Genomic DNA, 21,771 nt, shown 5'->3' with positions numbered 1-21,771 from the left:
CAAATAACACAAGTAATGCAGATCATAACTTCAAATTTAGTACATCGTCTATTGAGGTAGCAGCATTATTACACAAATTCTCTAATTCAGGAAAGGACAGATGTTCTATTTCATCACCCAGCTTTTTCAGTTTATCTTCTGCATCTGGCTTCAATTGAGATATAAGGGATTCAGACAACGTTTTTGGAAAGTCAGGAATATCATTTTTTTAACCTCTCAAGAAACCGTATCTGGTCAGCGTCCAGCGCAACAGTTATAAATTCGTTAAACGGCTTAATTAACATTTCAGAGGTGAAGGCACTTTTCACAATTTTTGGAATACCTTCCATCAGACGCCCGGTCTCACCCTTGCTTAACTCCAATTGTTCCTTCAATGACGTTTCAGATTGCATTAAGGACATTTCAGACTGAGTTAAAGTATCAATTTTATGCAGATACCATTTTTTTGTTGTTGCCATTTGAACATAACGCGCCTCTGCAGCATTTTTTGCAGCAACAGCAGCCTCTGATTCAAGTTCGGCAATTTTCAGTGCCTCTGCATCTTTTTCAATTTTTTCAGATTTGTCACGATGTATTTGATCAGAGCGCTCCAAACGCTTCAAATTATTGAATTCAGATGCAATATTCTAAATAATGCCTTGTGATTGACATTTTCGAGCATCACCATCAGATAAACTTTCAAAGAATTTAATAAGTGAAGGCGACAGCATCGCTTTAAGATACTTCATAAAATCCTCATAATTACCAGGAGGACCCGCTAAGAGAGTTGTTAAGCCAGTAGTATCTAAGTTGGGAATGCTTATTTGTGAACTGCTTTCCCCTATTCTGCTACGCTGAGCGGGAGGCGGAAGAGCAAGTTTCTTCTGTGCTTCTTCTCTCCCTGCCAGGGCTGAATTAAAATAACAGTTGTTATTCAAGAAGTTTTTCCAATCCAGAAAAGAAGATTCACAATTCAATATTGCATATTTATCAGGATCAACATTATAATAGCCACAATTACTAGGCATATGGAAAAAGCAATAAAGGTTTTCTTCTGCTATTGATTCAAAAGAGAAGTTACCAGCAGCATGGCGTTTCTTCGAATTTGCTCGATTTAAAGGAGTATCATCCTCATCTTCAAGCTCATTTTCACGCAAACTATTTTCGAGCGTCTGATCAGCCAATTTTTTAGATCTAAATTGCAGATCATTAAATCTGGTGTAACGCAGAGCGGCGAGTGGAGTAATCACTAAAAAACATAAGAACACAGTAATTATTATTTATTATACAGATAATAACAATAGATAACCAAATCCTAATCAAATTATACCTTTATTTTTCACCATAACAATGGCACAACCTCGTGTTTCTGCATCCCATTCAGCATTAAGGGAGCATAGAGAGAGCATATGTTCTGGATAATGACGGTTTGGAATCTTCTCTTTTTTATTCACATTTAATACTTTTCATTCTTCAGATGTTAACCTTGGATGAATAAATTTGGGAAGATCAAGCGACGTACGCCAATAGCTAGCTTGCAGGCACTCATTGGGGATAACTTCGCTATTAATAAAGAAGAATGTACTCTGCCAATTCTCATTAGTTTCACTAGAATTAAGCAAAAACCCATCCAAAGTAAGACAAAACCATCCTTTATCATAACATTTTATGGTTGCAAGATTAGAAAAAAGACGAACAGAAGGGGTAATATCTCGAGCCATACAATACATCTCGAACAACATGATCTTACGAATGGACATAGGCTCAAATTGTCCAACGCTAACACCATAAAAGCAGTTACATCCAGGTAAAATTTTGTAAAAGGAATACGAAGGTGCGAAAAATACAAAGCACGATCGTAAATAGCAACCTTTCCAATAGGAGGGTGATGAAACAACCCGTCCTAATCCATCCGGACGAAGTCCATATCGATTATAAACAAATCACAATAGTTGGTTACATCGCGAGGCATTTGACCTCTATATGATACGTTTTATAAACATTGCATTCTTTTGAAAAGATATACCATAAATGAATATTTAAAATTCAATGTTTTCGACATCTGATGATTTCTACATATAGACAATCACCGTAAATAACAGTTTACAAGAATACTTCCGTTGACAATGCAGTCAAAATAAATACACGGTGATGATTTTGTGAATGCAATGCTTCCCCGAATAAAACATGTATGACTCCATGCACATAGTTTCTCTAACATATATTCAAACAGCGGAAGACTTCTAGGAACCTGAGAATAAACATGCTTTAAAACATCAACATAAAGTTGGTGAGATATAGGTTTAATGCTAGCAGCTTTATAAATATAGACCACAAGATTTCATATACATAAACGTTTTAATAAAAATATTCTAAGTGGTTGAGCACTTGATAACCATACTTAACATTTAATCAACGTCGCATTTCCCTTTATTATGAAATCTCACTACACCGTACCAAGTGTAGTCACCGAAACGAAGTACTGTGCAACCGTTGAATACTGGTCGTCCAGTCCGGTTGGGGTTGTCAGGCCCGATAGATCTATCAACAGGATTCGCGTTTACAATACCTCATGTAAATAGTAGTTACCAAGTTACAGGGAAGTATGCCAGTGGTACAACTCAACGTAGAATATATATTTTTAATCACTTGTGTCCATAACGTAAATCATAAAATGCATGTATTCTCATCCCAAAATATTTAGAGTTTAAAAGTGGGACTATATACTCACTTTTGCTTTGAAGATATTTAACACGACTTGGTCTCCGATAGATATCACGAACCTAACCATATATATAATATATTAACATATTTTCTTTTCAAATAATCGTTACATATATACTTATAATACTTTTAATATCTATTAGTCCGTAGTTAGCAGTCCGATGTTAGTAGTCCACAATTAGTTGCTCAATAAATAAATAAAGACCCCATCATATTCGTATTGATCATAATTAATCTCGACCCATGGTACCATGTTGTCAAATGATGCGTTGCGTACATAAAGTACCGTGTTGTCAAATGACGTGTTGCGTACAATCATGAGGTCTTATAATTAATCTTCTCGTGTTGTTTACGGGTGGTCCTGAAGTATATAAAATCAAATCATAAGTAAATATATATAAAATATCATATTAATTAGCAAAGATATGATTAGTTTAGTTTTACTCCAATTAATTTCGTAGCTAAACTAGCTTTGGATACCCAATTTTGTTTTAGCCGTAGTTTCTTCAATATAACTCCGTTTTTGTTGGTTCAACTTGCCACTTCCTTGGATCGAGTCATTATTTATGAATATGAACTGTAAATACCTTAGTTTGCATTCAAAATCACAGGTTATAGGTCAAAATTTGGTGAATCTTATGAAAGTGATCATTTCCGTTGTAAAAACAACATCTAGATGATCATTTTTACAAAAATACTTACACTTTGAGTTACACCATGCGATTTTTATATATTAACATATTCATAAGAAATATCATTTTTCCAAAATATAAACTTCCAATTCAAAATTTAAGATGGTTTTTAATTATCCAACCCAAAACAGCCCCCAGTTGCACTCTAACGATGTAGATTCAGTTTTAAGGTGTTCTTTGTAAAATCAAGTTTTATCTTGTTAAGTTAGCATATCATTATGATATATTACAGGTCTTGAAGTATTTTAAAACTCAAGTTAGAAGGATCTATTTAGTTTGCGAACAAGTTTGAAATCATTCAAACTATGTTCTTGTTGTTATAATTTATAACTCAAAATAAGATAGCTTTATGAATATGAATCGAATAAGATTATGAATAAGGTTACTACCTCAAGTTACTTGGATAAAGCTACTGGAAAGGAAGTATAATTTTTGATCTTCAAACAGTTTTTGAAATGGGTTCAAAAGATTGAAAGTATAAACTTGAAATGGATGATCTTCATGAAGTGTTCTTGTTTGGTTTTTCTTATGATAATTTTAGGTTGTTTTAAGGCTTATAATTGAAGTGTTTTTGCTGAATTGAAGTAGTAGAACAAAGGCTTTCAAGTGTGTGTTTTTAGGGAGTAAAATCTTAGAATAAAAATTGAAATGGAAATGATATAGATATAGATATATAAAATGTCATATGTATATAGATATAAAGAGATTCCAAGTTGAAATTTTAGCTAGAAGTTTAATACTAGATGTTAAGAGTTGTTAAACATGTCTCCCCCATGATTAAAAAGGTTGAAAATGATGTTTTACTATTGGTATATACGAATAGTAAATACATCCAGAAGTTGTGTAAAATACGGGTATAAATACAAAATTATTTTGTTTATGTGTTTAAAGATATCTCATGAGTCATATGTAATAACAAGGATGTCATTTTCCATGATAAAAGGTTGAAAATGATGTTTTCCTATTAGTATATTCCAATAGTAAATACATCTAGAAACTGTGTATTAATACATCTTAATACAATACATATATATTTATTTTAACTTAGAAGTTATAACGTCGTTAAGCGTTATATATATATATATATATATATATATATATATATATATATATATATATATATATATATATATATATATATATATCATTTGGAAGTCCTTAAGTTAGTAGTCTCATTTTATGTATATAATCCATTGTTAATATATTTAATGAGATACTTAATTATCATATATTCAAGTTAGATATAATCCATATATATCCATATATATACATAAGTATATAATTAATACAAGTTATGATGTTCGTGAATCGTCGGACAAATGGATAGTCAATTGTTTGTATAAAACTCATTTCAAAAGTTTTAAAACTTGTCAAAATTCATTGCTTATCAAGACGAAATTATTAAATCATATAGAGAATTGGTTTAAAATAAGTTGAAATTTTCCGGGTCGTCACAGTACCTACCCGTTAAAGAAATTTCATCCCGAAATTTGAATGGAATGGTCATGGCTGACAATAAGTATGTTTTCATGACGTATATGAGTTAAAAATTAGAGTTTTATTATCATCAAGTAGTATTTATAAAGCAATTTGATTTTTGTGAAGAGTACGAGTGAGGATATCATCAAAGGGTGAAATGAGTAGGTATAGATTCGTCATATCTTTTGACGTAGATAGGATTGATTTTCAAGTTCAAGAGATTTGGAGGAAAATCTTCATAATGAGATTTGATTCTTCGATAATCAAGGAAATTAGAATCCGCTTTAAATGCGATCATCTATTTTGATTGCTCTGTCGGATCTTTTACTATAAATCCACTTCCCTTCATTTGCTTATAACTAATACCTTCTATTCTTCCTCCCTCAATTCATACTTTAAAACATTTATCAGTATGCTCCATCCAGTACTGATCCTGGATATACTCTTAACTTTCATCTCTGTCATTCTTCTTTTTCATCTACCACCGGAGAATTTTATTTATTTCTACTATTACCTTGGGGTTATAGTATTGTTAATTCTCCCGTGCCTTTACGTTGCAATACGTATTGATATACTCGGTTTGTAATTTATTTGTTGTTGTCGAGCTTTATATTTTATTTTATATTTAACAGTTCCATACTTCTGTTTCCTCTTCCCGACTTCGAGTCAAGCGAATAATGGTCCGGAATTCGTAGGTATGGATTTTGAAATAAACATAGTTAATGTTCTAAGAAGGAAGTAGTAATTACACGATCTTGATTTGGTAAGTTACCAGAATGTTCGAAAAGATAGAATTATCAAGGAGATATGTTCTTAATATGTTTGGAGATTCGGTAGAATGTAAGATTTGTGTAACATGGCACATGATGACGTTATAATCTGTGAATCATCACGTTCCATTTAGAAACTCAGCATGAATTACTGTAATATAATCACGTTGATCAAGTGTCATTATATTATACTAATTCATGCTTCAGTTTTCAACACTACTTCAAAACATTCATATTTTAAACTCGAATTTTTCAGAATTTAGAAACTAACACAGTTTCTTTTATGTTGTAACACAGATATTGTGAAGAGATAAATGATTTTTGATGAGGATAGTTGGGAATATATCTTCAGGAATATCAGAGATATTTATAATATAAGATACGATGATATCTTAGAATATCTAAGATCAGAGAATGACGCAGAAAATCTGTCTGTGAAGGTTTAGAATAAGGAGTAAGGTTCTTACTAACGGTTTCAGCAGACACTGGATCATTTGAATCCTTTGAAGGTAGATTTCGTCCTTATGATTTGTCCACGGCCTCCTTTATACTTTACTCAATCCGTTTTCCAGTACCAAATTTTTTGTTCGAGCTTTTCCAATCTATTATTCTTTATTGTCAAACTTCTGACCGTAATTGTTGTCTACTGTCTTTACCACTTTATCAGTCTTTTCCAAAACTTCATAGCACTAATTCGTAGGCTGGAGCGTTTTTCAGAAACTTCACATTTGAAATATGTAATTCTTGGGGATAGACGTTGTATATATATATATATATATATATATATATATATATATATATATATATATATATATATATATATATATATATATATATATATATATATATATATATATATATATATATATATATATAACTGCTGAAATAGAAACGCTGCGAGATTTCAAAATACCAATTGTTGATACCGCCAAAGGGGTAACGAGTTGCTGGTACATCTGCTGATAATGTCGTGGAATATAAAAGGTTCCCCGGTAACAAAAGGGTAATCGTATGTATTACGGGTTATAATAAGGCTACTTCGAATGGAAAGTCGAGGTTGACTTGCTGAAACTGTGACAAAATTTGCTATTTTGGGAAAGGAATTGCAAAGTTATTTTAGCTAATAAATGCTAAAAGATTTAACGTGGATACGTGTTAAATTATGTCCTTAGTTTCGAGAGCTTTTCAGATGCAAGACTACGGGTAATGTGTGGTTGGATCATCATCTCGATTGTCCATTATTTGAAGTGTCTTCAGGAATTTCGAAGGGTTTGATCATAGATTGTAATTGTTAATATACATATGATGTTTTAGGACTTTGAATGATACAAATATTTTTCTGGGTTCCAAGAATCGAATGATGTTCTAGCATAGTTTTGAAGTCAAAGTATAGTTTTGAAAGATGTAAGAGTCCTAAGAGTGATGTCTTCTGTTAAGTCTTGACTTAGATTTCGTTTTGTCGTAATCAAATTTGGATGAGAATGGTTGTTTTGATTTCTATGAAAGAATGTATATTATTGTAAAGGTAGTGAGTATAGTTGATGATTGTTGAATTAGAGTCGAAGAGTATAATCATATTAATTGCGAATTTATATATCTCTCGGGTATTACCTACCCGTTAATAAAATTTCACAAGTAATGTTTTGTACCAGAGAATTTTATTACAATCTTTATGAAAATATATGTACATATATATTTTCTTCAGATGTAATCATGAATTTAATAAGTCAATATAATATTAGACTCATTTGATTTTCGGTTTGAGCTAGAATAAGTAATCTCTAAAACGATTAGGAACCACATATTCTTCACAGAATATTAATGAAGTTATGGATCAATACTTCATTATTTATTCTTATATATATTTCCTTAGTGAATCATGCTGATACTCATTGAACTCTTGCTAACTTCGCAAGATATGAATGTTGTTTCCCAGTAAGCTTCGAGTACATTGAAGATGAAAGTGTAAAATCAAACATATTATTGAATAATACACTTGGTTTATTATAAAACGGAATTCATTGAATTGAAACAGGGATTGTAGTTAACGATGATTAAGTTGCTGACGAAGGACGTACATCATTGCATATTTGTAGTATGAATTTAAACGAGTAGTATCTACCCTTTTTCAATTATACTTAATAGCTTAGTACGAAAAGATTTATTTTGGTTTCCGAATGCATATATATAAAATATTTATATAAATTCTTCAGAATAATGAGTTAATACTTCATAACTCGTTGATGCAATATACGCGTTATTGATGATGTCCACGGTGATTCTTGAACTGGTGGAGCTTGTGATGTTAAAGGTGCTGACGATTCTAACGATGTTGACAGCACTGACTGTGTTGGTGAGGCTAAGGATACTGCTGATGTTGTTGGTAAAACAAGTCTAGCTTGTACCTTACGCATCATTCTTGTCGGGGTTTCTACTCTTCTTTTTATCATTTCTGTCCACTCATCTGATTTATGGTTAACGCAGAAATAGGTAATCTCTATGTCTTTAGAGATTACATAATCACCCTAGAATGTTTCTCCGATGAAGTTATGAATCAATACTTCATCGTTTGTTGTTGTTGGTACTTCTTGGTATCTATGGTACGTGTGACGTTGATATCCGAGGTACGGATGGTGTTATTGAGGTGTATGATGCGGACGTGATTGTTGGTGGTGGTAATGATCCTGTTGATGTTGATGATGGTGATAACGTTGATGCTGGTGATGCTGCTGGTGCTTAGGGTATTGAGGCTTGCAATGTTGATGTTATTAACGGTACTGGTTATGCTGCTGATGCTGCTGATGTTGTTTGTAACCTTCGTACCGTATTCTCCAAAGCCACTACCTGAGCGCGAAGCTCGTTGACTTCTTCTATTACACCGAGGTGATTGTCGGTTCGGACGAGCGGATAAATAAAATCTAGAATTTGATGTAGTATATAATCGTGAAGAGATACTCTGGAAATGAGAGAGAAAATGGTTTCTCGAACAGGTTCTCCGGTAAGTGCTTCAGGTTCATCGTCAAGAGGGCAATTTGGTGGATGGAAGGGATCACCTTCCTCTTGTCTCCAATGATTGAGGAGGCTACGAACCCATCCCCAGTCCATCCAAAATAGATGATGACTGATTGGTTGATCCATTCCGGTCACACTGCTTTCGGAGCTTGAGTGGAATTCCATATCGGAATCCGAGGGACTTGAACTAGTGACGAGTTCCATTTCGTATGATTGAATAAAGGATTTTTCAATATGAAATGATTTTTCAGCTATCGTGTGGTATTCTAATTATATAGAATATCCATATATATAGAACAAAAGATCTCGTAGATTACGGTGGGATTTACAGAATATGTCAGACAAAGTTTACTGTAACAGATACGCGTAGATATGAATTAGCAAATACGCTAAGATATGAATTTTGTCTATACACCATTCATGCATTGAATGCAGTAAGACGCGTTTAGACTTAAGATGATAAGCAGGTAATTTCCTACGGATGATAAGTAGATGATTTTTGACACAAAATGATAAGCAAAATTTTGACATGCAGACACAGTCGAAGTCCAGACTCACTAATGCAACCTAACGACTTATCAGTTAGACACACTAATGCAGATCTGGTTCACTAAGACCACCGCTCTGATACCAACTAAAATAACCCATCCTAATCCATCCGAACGAAGTCCATATCGATTATAAACAAATCACAATAGTTGGTTACATCGCAAGGCATTTGACCTCTATATGATATGTTTTATAAACATTGCATTCTTTTGAAAAGATATACCATAAATGAATATTTAAAATTCAATGTTTTCGACATCTGATGATTTCTACATATAGACAATCACCGTAAATAACAGTTTACAAGAATACTTCTGTTGACAATGCAGTCAAAATAAATACACGGTGATGATTTTGTGAATGCAATGCTTCCTCGAATAAAACATGTATGACTCCATGCACATAGTTTCTCTAACATAAATTCAAACAGCGGAAGACTTCTAGAAACCTGAGAATAAACATGCTTTAAAACGTCAACATAAAGTTGGTGAGATATAGGTTTAATGCTAGCAGCGTTATAAATATAGACCACAAGATTTCATATACATAAATGTTTTAATAAAAATATTCTAAGTGGAAGCACTTGATAACCATACTTAACATTTAATCAACGTCGCATATTCCCTTTATTATGAAATCTCACTACACCGTACCAAGTGTAGTCACCGAAACGAAGTACTGTGCAACCGTTGAATACTGGTCGTCCAGTCCGGTTGGGGTTGTCAGGCCCGATAGATCTATCAACAGGATTCGCGTTTACAATACCTCATGTAAATAGTAGTTACCAAGTTACAGGGAAGTATGCCAGTGGAACAACTCAACGTAGAATATATATATTTTTAATAACTTGTGTCCATAACGTAAATCATAAAATGCATGTATTCTCATCCCAAAATATTTAGAGTTTAAAAGTGGGACTATATACTCACTTTTGCTTTGAAGATATTTAACACGACTTGGTCTCCGATAGATATTATGTACCTAACCATATATATAATATATTAACATATTTTCTTTTCAAATAATCGTTACATATATACTTTTAATATCTATTAGTCCATAGTTAGCAGTCCGATGTTAGTGGTCCACAATTAGTTGCTCAATAAATAAATAAAGACCCCATCGTATTCGTATTGATCAGAATTAATCTCGACCCATGGTACCATGTTGTCAAATGATGTGTTGCGTACATAAAGTACCGTGTTGTCAAATGACGTGTTGCGTACAATCATGTGGTCTTATAATTAATCTTCTCGTGTTGTTTACGGGTGGTCCTGAAGTATATAAAATCAAATCATAAGTAAATATATATAAAATATCATATTAATTAGCAAAGATATGATTAGTTTAGTTTTACTCCAATTAATTTCGTAGCTAAACTAGCTTTGGATACCCAATTTTGTTTTAGCCGTAGTTTCTTCAATATAACTCCGTTTTTGTTGGTTCAACTTGCCACTTCCTTGGATCGAGTCATTATTTATGAATATGAACTGTATTGCATTCAAAATCATAGGTTATAGGTAAAACTTTGGTGAATCTTATGAAAGTGATCATTTCCGTTGTAAAAACTGTAGTGACCCGAACTTTTCCATGTTTATATATATTAATTGAGATTGATATTTACATGATTAAATGTTTCCAACATGTTAAGCAATCAAACTTGTTAAGACTTGATTAATTGAAATAGGTTTCATATAGACAATTGACCACCCAAGTTTACCGGTGATTCACGAACGTTAAAACTTGTAAAAACTATATGATGACATATATATGGTTATATATATAGTTAACATTATATTATGATAATTAAACATATCATTAAGTATATTAACAATGAACTACATATGTAAAAACAAGACTACTAACTTAATGATTTTGAAACGAGACATATGTGTAACGATTATCGTTGTAACGACATTTAATGTATATATATCATATTAAGAGATATTCGTACATCATAATATCATGATAATATAATAATTTAAAATCTCTTTTGATATTATAAACATTGGGTTAACAACATTTAACAAGATCGTTAACCTAAAGGTTTCAAAACAACATTTACATGTAACGACTAACGATGACTTAACGACTCAGTTAAAATGTATATACATGTAGTGTTTTAATATGTATTTATACACTTTTGAAAGACTTCAATACACTTATCAAAATACTTCTACTTAACAAAAATGCTTACAATTACATCCTCGTTCAGTTTCATCAACAATTCTACTCGTATGCACCCGTATTCGTACTCGTACAATACACAGCTTTTAGATGTATGTACTATTGGTATATACACTCCAATGATCAGCTCTTAGCAGCCCATGTGAGTCACCTAACACATGTGGGAACCATCATTTGGCAACTAGCATGAAATATCTCATAAAATTACAAAAATATGAGTAATCATTCATGACTTATTTACATGAAAACAAAATTACATATCCTTTATATCTAATCCATACACCAACGACCAAAAACACCTACAAACACTTTCATTCTTCAATTTTCTTCATCTAATTGATCTCTCTCAAGTTCTATCTTCAAGTTCTAAGTGTTCTTCATAAATTCCAAAAGTTCTAGTTTCATAAAATCAAGAATACTTTCAAGTTTGCTAGCTCACTTCCAATCTTGTAAGGTGATCATCCAACCTCAAGAAATCTTTGTTTCTTACAGTAGGTTATCATTCTAATACAAGGTAATAATCATATTCAAACTTTGGTTCAATTTCTATAACTATAACAATCTTATTTCAAGTGATGATCTTACTTGAACTTGTTTTCGTGTCATGATTTTGCTTCAAGAACTTCGAGCCATCTAAGGATCCATTGAAGCTAGATCCATTTTTCTCTTTTCCAGTAGGTTTATCCAAGGAAATTAAGGTAGTAATGATGTTCATAACATCATTCGATTCATACATATAAAGCTATCTTATTCGAAGGTTTAAACTTGTAATCACTAGAACATAGTTTAGTTAATTCTAAACTTGTTCGCAAACAAAAGTTAATCCTTCTAACTTGACTTTTAAAATCAACTAAACACATGTTCTATATCTATATGATATGCTAACTTAATGATTTAAAACCTGGAAACACGAAAAACACCGTAAAACCGGATTTACGCCGTCGTAGTAACACCGCGGGCTGTTTTGGGTTAGTTAATTAAAAACTATGATAAACTTTGATTTAAAAGTTGTTATTCTGAGAAAATGATTTTTATTATGAACATGAAACTATATCCAAAAATTATGGTTAAACTCAAAGTGGAAGTATGTTTTCTAAAATGGTCATCTAGACGTCGTTCTTTCGACTGAAATGACTACCTTTACAAAAATGACTTGTAACTTATTTTTTCGACTATAAACCTATACGTTTTCTGTTTAGATTCATAAAATAGAGTTCAATATGAAACCATAGCAATTTGATTCACTCAAAACGGATTTAAAATGAAGAAGTTATGGGTAAAACAAGATTGGATAATTTTTCTCATTTTAGCTACGTGAAAATTGGTAACAAATCTATTCCAACCATAACTTAATCAACTTGTATTGTATATTATGTAATCTTGAGATACCATAGACACGTATACAATGTTTCGACCTATCATGTCGACACATCTATATATATTTCGGAACAACCATAGACACTCTATATGTGAATGTTGGAGTTAGCTATACAGGGTTGAGGTTGATTCCAAAATATATATAGTTTGAGTTGTGATCAATACTGAGATACGTATACACTGGGTCGTGGATTGATTCAAGATAATATTTATCAATTTATTTTTCTGTACATCTAACTGTGGACAACTAGTTGTAGGTTACTAACGAGGACAGCTGACTTAATAAACTTAAAACATCAAAATATATTAAAAGTGTTGTAAATATATTTTGAACATACTTTGATATATATGTATATATTGTTATAGGTTCGTGAATCAACCAGTGGCCAAGTCTTACTTCCCGGCGAAGTAAAAATCTGTGAAAGTGAGTTATAGTCCCACTTTTAAAATCTAATATTTTTGGGATGAGAATACATGCAGGTTTTATAAATGATTTACAAAATAAACACAAGTACGTGAAACTACATTCTATGGTTGAATTATCGAAATCGAATATGCCCCTTTTTAATTAAGTCTGGTAATCTAAGAATTAGGGAACAGACACCCTAATTGACGCGAATCCTAAAGATAGATCTATTGGGCCTAACAAACCCCATCCAAAGTACCGGATGCTTTAGTACTTCGAAATTTATATCATATCCGAAGGGTGTCCCGGAATGATGGGGATATTCTTATATATGCATCTTGTTATTGTCGGTTACCAGGTGTTCACCATATGAATGATTTTTATCTCTATGTATGGGATGTGTATTGAAATATGAAATCTTGTGGTCTATTGTTACGATTTGATATATATAGGTTAAACCTATAACTCACCAACATTTTTGTTGACGTTTAAAGCATGTTTATTCTCAGGTGAATACTAAGAGCTTCCGCTGTCGCATACTTAAATAAGGACGAGATTTGGAGTCCATACTTGTATGATATTGTGTAAAAACTGCATTCAAGAAACTTATTTTGTTGTAACATATTTGTATTGTAAACCATTATGTAATGGTCGTGTGTAAACAGGATATTTTAGATTATCATTATTTAATAATCTACGTAAAGCTTTTTAAAACCTTTATCTATGAAATAAAGGTTATGGTTTGTTTTAAAAATGAATGCAGTCTTTGAAAAACGTCTCATATAGAGGTCAAAACCTCGCAACGAAATCAATTAATATGGAACGTTTTTAATCAATAAGAACGGGACATTTCAGTTGGTATCCGAGCGTTGGTCTTAGAGAACCAGAAAATTTGCACTAGTGTGTCTTATCGAGTTTGTTAGGATGCATTAGTGAGTCTGGACTTCGACTGTGTTTACTTGAAAAATGATTGCTTAACAAATTTTGTTGGAAACTATATATTTTTAACATGTGAATATTATGTGATATATTAATCTCTTAACGCGTTTGATATTATGTGATAGATGTCTACCTCTAGAACAAGTCCCATTGACTCACCTAATAATAATGAAGAGTCAAATGTAAATTGGAATGATTCGTGGACTGATTCACAAGTTCCCGAAGAGGAACCGGAAGAAGAGTCGGAACCGGAAGAAGAATCGGAACCGGAAGAAGAATCGGAACCGGATGAAGAAATAGAACCGGTGGGGGAAATAATAAAACGGTTAAGTAAAAGAAAATCCTCAACCAACCGACCAAGGTTAATTATGGTCAATGGTGTTTCCGCCAAGGAAGCAAAATATTGGGAGGATTACCAATTCTCCGATGAATCAGATTCCGACAAGAATTCCGATGATGTTATAGAAATTACCCCAACTGAATTTAAAAAGGCAAAAGAAAATAATAAGGGAAAGGGTATAAAAATAGAGAAATCTAATTCCAACCCCGATGAACTTTATATATATCGTCAACCCCCGAAGTCCTTAAGTTTTAACAATGACCCGGGAACCTCTAAACCACCGGGTTTTTCTAAACCAATGTGGAAAATTACGGCTCGTATTAGGGGAACATCATATATCCCTAGAAACTTGGCAAAACGAACCAAAATCGAAGAAGAAGAAACGAGCGAGTCGGAATAAGATAGTTGTATTCGTGTGGTGTAATATATGTAATATAGTGTTCTTATGCTTTATGATATATGTAAAAATTGCTTGTATTAATAAGTATTTTTTTATGAATCTAACTCTTGTCTATTTTACAGTTTAAAAACACAAAATGGATAGACAACCCAATATTTTAAGAGACCTACCCGGAGACATGATTGATGAAATCTTGTCTAGAGTCGGCCAGAATTCCTCGGCACAACTATTTAAGGCGAGATCAGTTTGTAAGACATTCGAAGAACGTTCCAAGAATGTCTTGGTTTATAAGAGACTTTCGTTTGAAAGATGGGGGATATCACATTGGGAAACCCATAAGTTACGATGTGTTTACTTCGACGCATATATTGCGGGGAACCCAAATGCTATTTTACGCAATGGGTTAAGAAATTATTTTGACTCAATATATCCGAATATTGGACTTCGTGATTTAGAAAAAGCGGCTAACATGCAACATAAAGAAGCATGTTATGCTTACGGATTAGTAATGTTCGCTTCTCACCAAAGTGAGAACAAGAACATCGGGCTACAACTATTAAACAAAACGTTTCCACAAGTGACGGAGTCGGTAATTGGGGTAAGAAATGAGGTTTTTAGATTATTACGGGACTGTTGGACATTACGTAACCCTCGTCCCTTTGACGACGTTACAACACGCTGTCTTATAAACGGCCATAACGGTTATGTTGCACAAGACCAAGGATGGGAAGTAGTCCTAGTAAAACCAGAATGCATGACTTGTTTCTGGACGTATGAATTACGTGTCTTTATTGCCTTTGCTGAACGACTGGTGTACTAGCTAGAATTATCTTCACAACTATCTTGTATCAAAGTTATTGTGTGCTATATTTCAAGCTTTATGTAAAATAAACGGTATTGTAAGTTTGTAAAATATTGTATAAAAGTTTGAACGCGAAATATTATTATAATCAGTTTTTCATATAGAATTGTAGTAGTTGAATTGTATATTAGCTACTAAGTATGAACTTAACGGGTAGGTACTACCCGAATTTAAACTTATAAAACGCTAATATGAAGAAAAAGCTTTTATAAATGAGTTCATATTATGCTACGAAATACTATTAACTACTCTTAATATTCTGTATGATTAACTTGTTCCATTTGACTATTTTGAAGGAAATGGCACCGACTACTCGACACACCGTGAATATGAATGAAGAGGAATTCCGTACTTTTCTAGCTTCAAACATAGCCGCAGTACAGGCTGCGCTACATACCAACAATAACCTTGGATCTAGCAGTACATGAAATCGTGTAGGATGCACCTACAAAGAATTCACTGCCTGCAAACCTTTGGAATTTGATGGAACCGAAGGACCGATCGGATTGAAACGGTGGACCGAGAAGGTCGAATCGGTGTTTGCCATAAGTAAGTGTACTGAAGAGGACAAAGTGAAGTACGCTACGCATACCTTCACAGGTTCTGCGTTAACATGGTGGAATACCTATCTAGAGCAAGTGGGACAAGACGATGCGTACGCACTACCGTGGTCAGCATTCAAGCACTTGATGAACGAGAAGTACCGTCCCAGAACCGAGGTCAATAAGCTCAAGACAGAACTTAGAGGGTTACGAACCCAAGGATTTGATATTACCACGTACGAAAGACGATTCACAGAATTGTGCCTATTGTGTCCGGGAGCATTCGAAGATGAGGAAGAGAAGATCGACGCATTTGTGAAAGGATTACCGGAAAGAATCCAAGAAGATATAAGTTCACACGAGCCCGCCTCTATACAACAGGCATGTAGAATGGCTCACAAACTAGTGAACCAGATTGAAGAAAGAATTAAAGAACAGACTGCTGAAGAGGCCAATGTGAAGCAAGTCAAAAGAAAGTGGGAGGAAAACGGTGATAAGAATCACCAATACAACAACAGCAGCAATTACAACAATAATCGCAACAATTATCCCAACAATCGCAACATCAATCGCAACTACAACAAATGGCCCAACAATAACAACAACAACAACAACAACAGCAACAGCAACTACAACAATCATCCCAACAACAATAATAACCGCAACAACAACAACAATCAGAAGCAGCTATGCCAAAGGTGTGAAAAGTATCACTCGGGGTTCTGCACCAAATTTTGCAACAAGTGTAAAAGAAATGGTCATAGCGCGGCGAAGTGTGAGGTCTACGGACCAGGGGTTAATAGAACGAAAGGAACAAATGGTGTCGGAACGAGTAATGGCGGAGCAAGTAGTGTCGGAGCAAGTTATGCCAATGTAGTTTGTTATAAATGTGGAAAACCGGGCCACATTATTAGAAATTGCCCGAACCAGGAGAACACGAATGGACAAGGCCGCGGAAGAGTTTTCAATATTAATGCGGCAGAGGCACAGGAAGACCCGGAGCTTGTTACGGGTATGTTTCTTATTGACAATAAATCTGCTTACGTTTTATTTGATTCGGGTGCGGATAGAACCTATATGAGTAGAGATTTTTGTGCTAAATTAAGTTGTCCATTGACGCCTTTGGATAGTAAATTTTTACTCGAATTAGCAAATGGTAAATTAATTTTAGCAGATAATATATGTCGGAATCGAGAAATTAAACTGGTTAGCGAAACATTTAAGATTGATTTGATACCAGTAGAGTTAGGGAGTTTTGATGTGATAATCGGTATGGACTGGTTGAAAGAAGTGAAAGCAGAGATCGTTTGTTACAAAAATGCAATTCGCATTATACGAGAAAAAGGAAAACCCTTAATGGTGTACGGAGAAAAGGGCAACACGAAGCTACATCTTATTAGTAATTTGAAGGCACAAAAACTAATAAGAAAAGGTTGCTATGCTGTTCTAGCACACGTCGAGAAAGTACAAACTGAAGAAAAGAGCATCAATGATGTTCCCATTGCAAAAGAATTTCCCGATGTATTTTCGAAAGAATTACCGGGATTACCCCCACATCGATCTGTTGAATTTCAAATAGATCTTGTACCAGGAGCTGCACCAATAGCTCGTGCTCCTTACAGACTCGCACCCAGCGAGATGAAAGAACTACAAAGCCAATTACAAGAACTTTTAGAGCGTGGTTTCATTCGACCAAGCACATCACCGTGGGGAGCTCCTATTTTGTTTGTCAAGAAGAAAGATGGTACATTCAGGTTGTGTATAGAATACCGAGAGTTGAACAAACTTACCATCAAGAACCGCTACCCACTACCGAGAATCGACGACTTATTTGATCAACTACAAGGCTCGTCTGTTTATTCAAAGATTGACTTACGTTCCGGGTATCATCAAATGCGTGTGAAAGAAGATGATATTCCAAAGACTGCTTTCAGAACACGTTACGGTCATTACGAGTTTATGGTCATGCCGTTTGGTTTAACTAATGCACCAGCTGTGTTCATGGACCTTATGAACCGAGTGTGTGGACCATACCTTGACAAGTTTGTCATTGTTTTCATTGATGACATACTTATTTACTCAAAGAATGACCAAGAACACGGTGAACATTTGAGAAAGGTGTTAGAAGTATTGAGGAAGGAAGAATTGTACGCTAAGTTTTCAAAGTGTGCATTTTGGTTGGAAGAAGTTCAATTCCTCGGTCACATAGTGAACAAAGAAGGTATTAAGGTGGATCCGGCAAAGATAGAAACTGTTGAAAAGTGGGAAACCCCGAAAACTCCAAAACACATACGCCAGTTTTTAGGACTAGCTGGTTACTACAGAAGGTTCATCCAAGACTTTTCCAGAATAGCAAAACCCTTGACTGCATTAACGCATAAAGGGAAGAAATTTGAATGGAATGATGAACAAGAGAAAGCGTTTCAATTATTGAAGAAAAAGCTAACTACGGCACCTATATTGTCATTGCCTGAAGGGAATGATGATTTTGTGATTTATTGTGACGCATCAAAGCAAGGTCTCGGTTGTGTATTAATGCAACGAACGAAGGTGATTGCTTATGCGTCTAGACAATTGAAGATTCACGAACAAAATTATACGACGCATGATTTGGAATTAGGCGCGGTTGTTTTTGCATTAAAGACTTGGAGGCACTACTTATATGGGGTCAAAAGTATTATATATACCGACCACAAAAGTCTTCAACACATATTTAATCAGAAACAACTGAATATGAGGCAGCGTAGGTGGATTGAATTATTGAATGATTACGACTTTGAGATTCGTTACCACCCGGGGAAGGCAAATGTGGTAGCCGATGCCTTGAGCAGGAAGGACAGAGAACCCATTCGAGTAAAATCTATGAATATAATGATTCATAATAACCTTACTACTCAAATAAAGGAGGCGCAACAAGGAGTTTTAAAAGAGGGAAATTTAAAGGATGAAATACCCAAAGGATCAGAGAAGCATCTTAATATTCGGGAAGACGGAACCCGGTATAGGGCTGATAGGATTTGGGTACCAAAATTTTGAGATATGAGAGAAATGGTACTTAGAGAAGCTCATAAAACCAGATACTCGATACATCCTGGAACGGGGAAGATGTACAAGGATCTCAAGAAACATTTTTGGAAGCCGGGTATGAAAGCCGATGTTGCTAAATACGTGGGAGAATGTTTGACGTGTTCTAAGGTCAAAGCTGAGCATCAGAAACCATCAGGTCTACTTCAACAACCCGAAATCCCAGAATGGAAATGGGAAAACATTACCATGGATTTCATCACTAAATTGCCAAGGACTGCAAGTGGTTTTGATACTATTTGGGTAATAGTTGATCGTCTCACCAAATCAGCACACTTCCTGCCAATAAGAGAAGATGACAAGATGGAGAAGTTAGCACGACTGTATTTGAAGGAAGTCGTCTCCAGACATGGAATACCAATCTCTATTATCTCTGATAGGGATGTCAGATTTATTTCAAGATTCTGGCAGACATTACAGCAAGCATTAGGAACTCGTCTAGACATGAGTACTGCCTATCACCCACAAACTGATGGGCAGAGCGAAAGGACGATACAAACGCTTGAAGACATGCTACGAGCATGTGTTATTGATTTCGGAAACAGTTGGGATCGACATCTACCATTAGCAGAATTTTCCTACAACAACAGCTACCATTCAAGTATTGAGATGGCGCCATTTGAAGCACTTTATGGTAGAAAGTGCAGGTCTCCGATTTGTTGGAGTGAAGTGGGGGATAGACAGATTACGGGTCCGGAGATTATACAAGAAACTACCGAGAAGATCATCCAAATTCAACAACGGTTGAAAACCGCCCAAAGTCGACAAAAGAGCTACGCTGACATTAAAAGAAAAGATATAGAATTTGAAATTGGAGAGATGGTCATGCTTAAAGTTGCACCTTGGAAAGGCGTTGTTCGATTTGGTAAACGAGGGAAATTAAATCCAAGGTATATTGGACCATTCAAGATTATTGATCGTGTCGGACCAGTAGCTTACCGACTTGAGTTACCTCAACAACTCGCGGCTGTACATAACACTTTCCACGTCTCGAATTTGAAGAAATGTTTTGCTAAAGAAGATCTCACTATTCCGTTAGATGAAATCCAAATCAACGAAAAACTCCAATTCATCGAAGAACCCGTCGAAATAATGGACCGTGAGGTTAAAAGACTTAAGCAAAACAAGATACCAATTGTTAAGGTTCGATGGAATGCTCGTAGAGGACCCGAGTTCACCTGGGAGCGTGAAGATCAGATGAAGAAGAAATACCCGCATCTATTTCCAGAAGATTCGTCAACACCTTCAACAGCTTAAAATTTCGGGACGAAATTTATTTAACGGGTAGGTACTGTAGTGACCCGAACTTTTCCATGTTTATATATATTAATTGAGATTGATATTTACATGATTAAATGTTTCCAACATGTTAAGCAATCAAACTTGTTAAGACTTGATTAATTGAAATAGGTTTCATATAGACAATTGACCACCCAAGTTTACCGGTGATTCACGAACGTTAAAACTTGTAAAAACTATATGATGACATATATATGGTTATATATATAGTTAACATTATATTATGATAATTAAACATATCATTAAGTATATTAACAATGAACTACATATGTAAAAACAAGACTACTAACTTAATGATTTTGAAACGAGACATATGTGTAATGATTATCGTTGTAACGACATTTAATGTATATATATCATATTAAGAGATATTCGTACATCATAATATCATGATAATATAATAATTTAAAATCTCTTTTGATATTATAAACATTGGGTTAACAACATTTAACAAGATCGTTAACCTAAAGGTTTCAAAACAACATTTACATGTAACGACTAACGATGACTTAACGACTCAGTTAAAATGTATATACATGTAGTGTTTTAATATGTATTTATACACTTTTGAAAGACTTTAATACACTTATCAAAATACTTCTACTTAACAAAAATGCTTACAATTACATCCTCGTTCAGTTTCATCAACAATTCTACTCGTATGCACCCGTATTCGTACTCGTACAATACACAGCTTTTAGATGTATGTACTATTGGTATATACACTCCAATGATCAGCTCTTAGCAGCCCATGTGAGTCACCTAACACATGTGGGAACCATCATTTGGCAACTAGCATGAAATATCTCATAAAATTACAAAAATATGAGTAATCATTCATGACTTATTTACATGAAAACAAAATTACATATCCTTTATATCTAATCCATACACCAACGACCAAAAACACCTACAAACACTTTCATTCTTCAATTTTCTTCATCTAATTGATCTCTCTCAAGTTCTATCTTCAAGTTCTAAGTGTTCTTCATAAATTCCAAAAGTTCTAGTTTCATAAAATCAAGAATACTTTCAAGTTTGCTAGCTCACTTCCAATCTTGTAAGGTGATCATCCAACCTCAAGAAATCTTTGTTTCTTACAGTAGGTTATCATTCTAATACAAGGTAAT

Source organism: Rutidosis leptorrhynchoides, chromosome 3 (genome assembly GCF_046630445.1).
Source record: "Rutidosis leptorrhynchoides isolate AG116_Rl617_1_P2 chromosome 3, CSIRO_AGI_Rlap_v1, whole genome shotgun sequence".
In the NCBI taxonomy this organism is placed as follows: domain Eukaryota; kingdom Viridiplantae; phylum Streptophyta; class Magnoliopsida; order Asterales; family Asteraceae; genus Rutidosis; species Rutidosis leptorrhynchoides.
Note: the sequence above shows the minus strand (reverse complement) of the source record.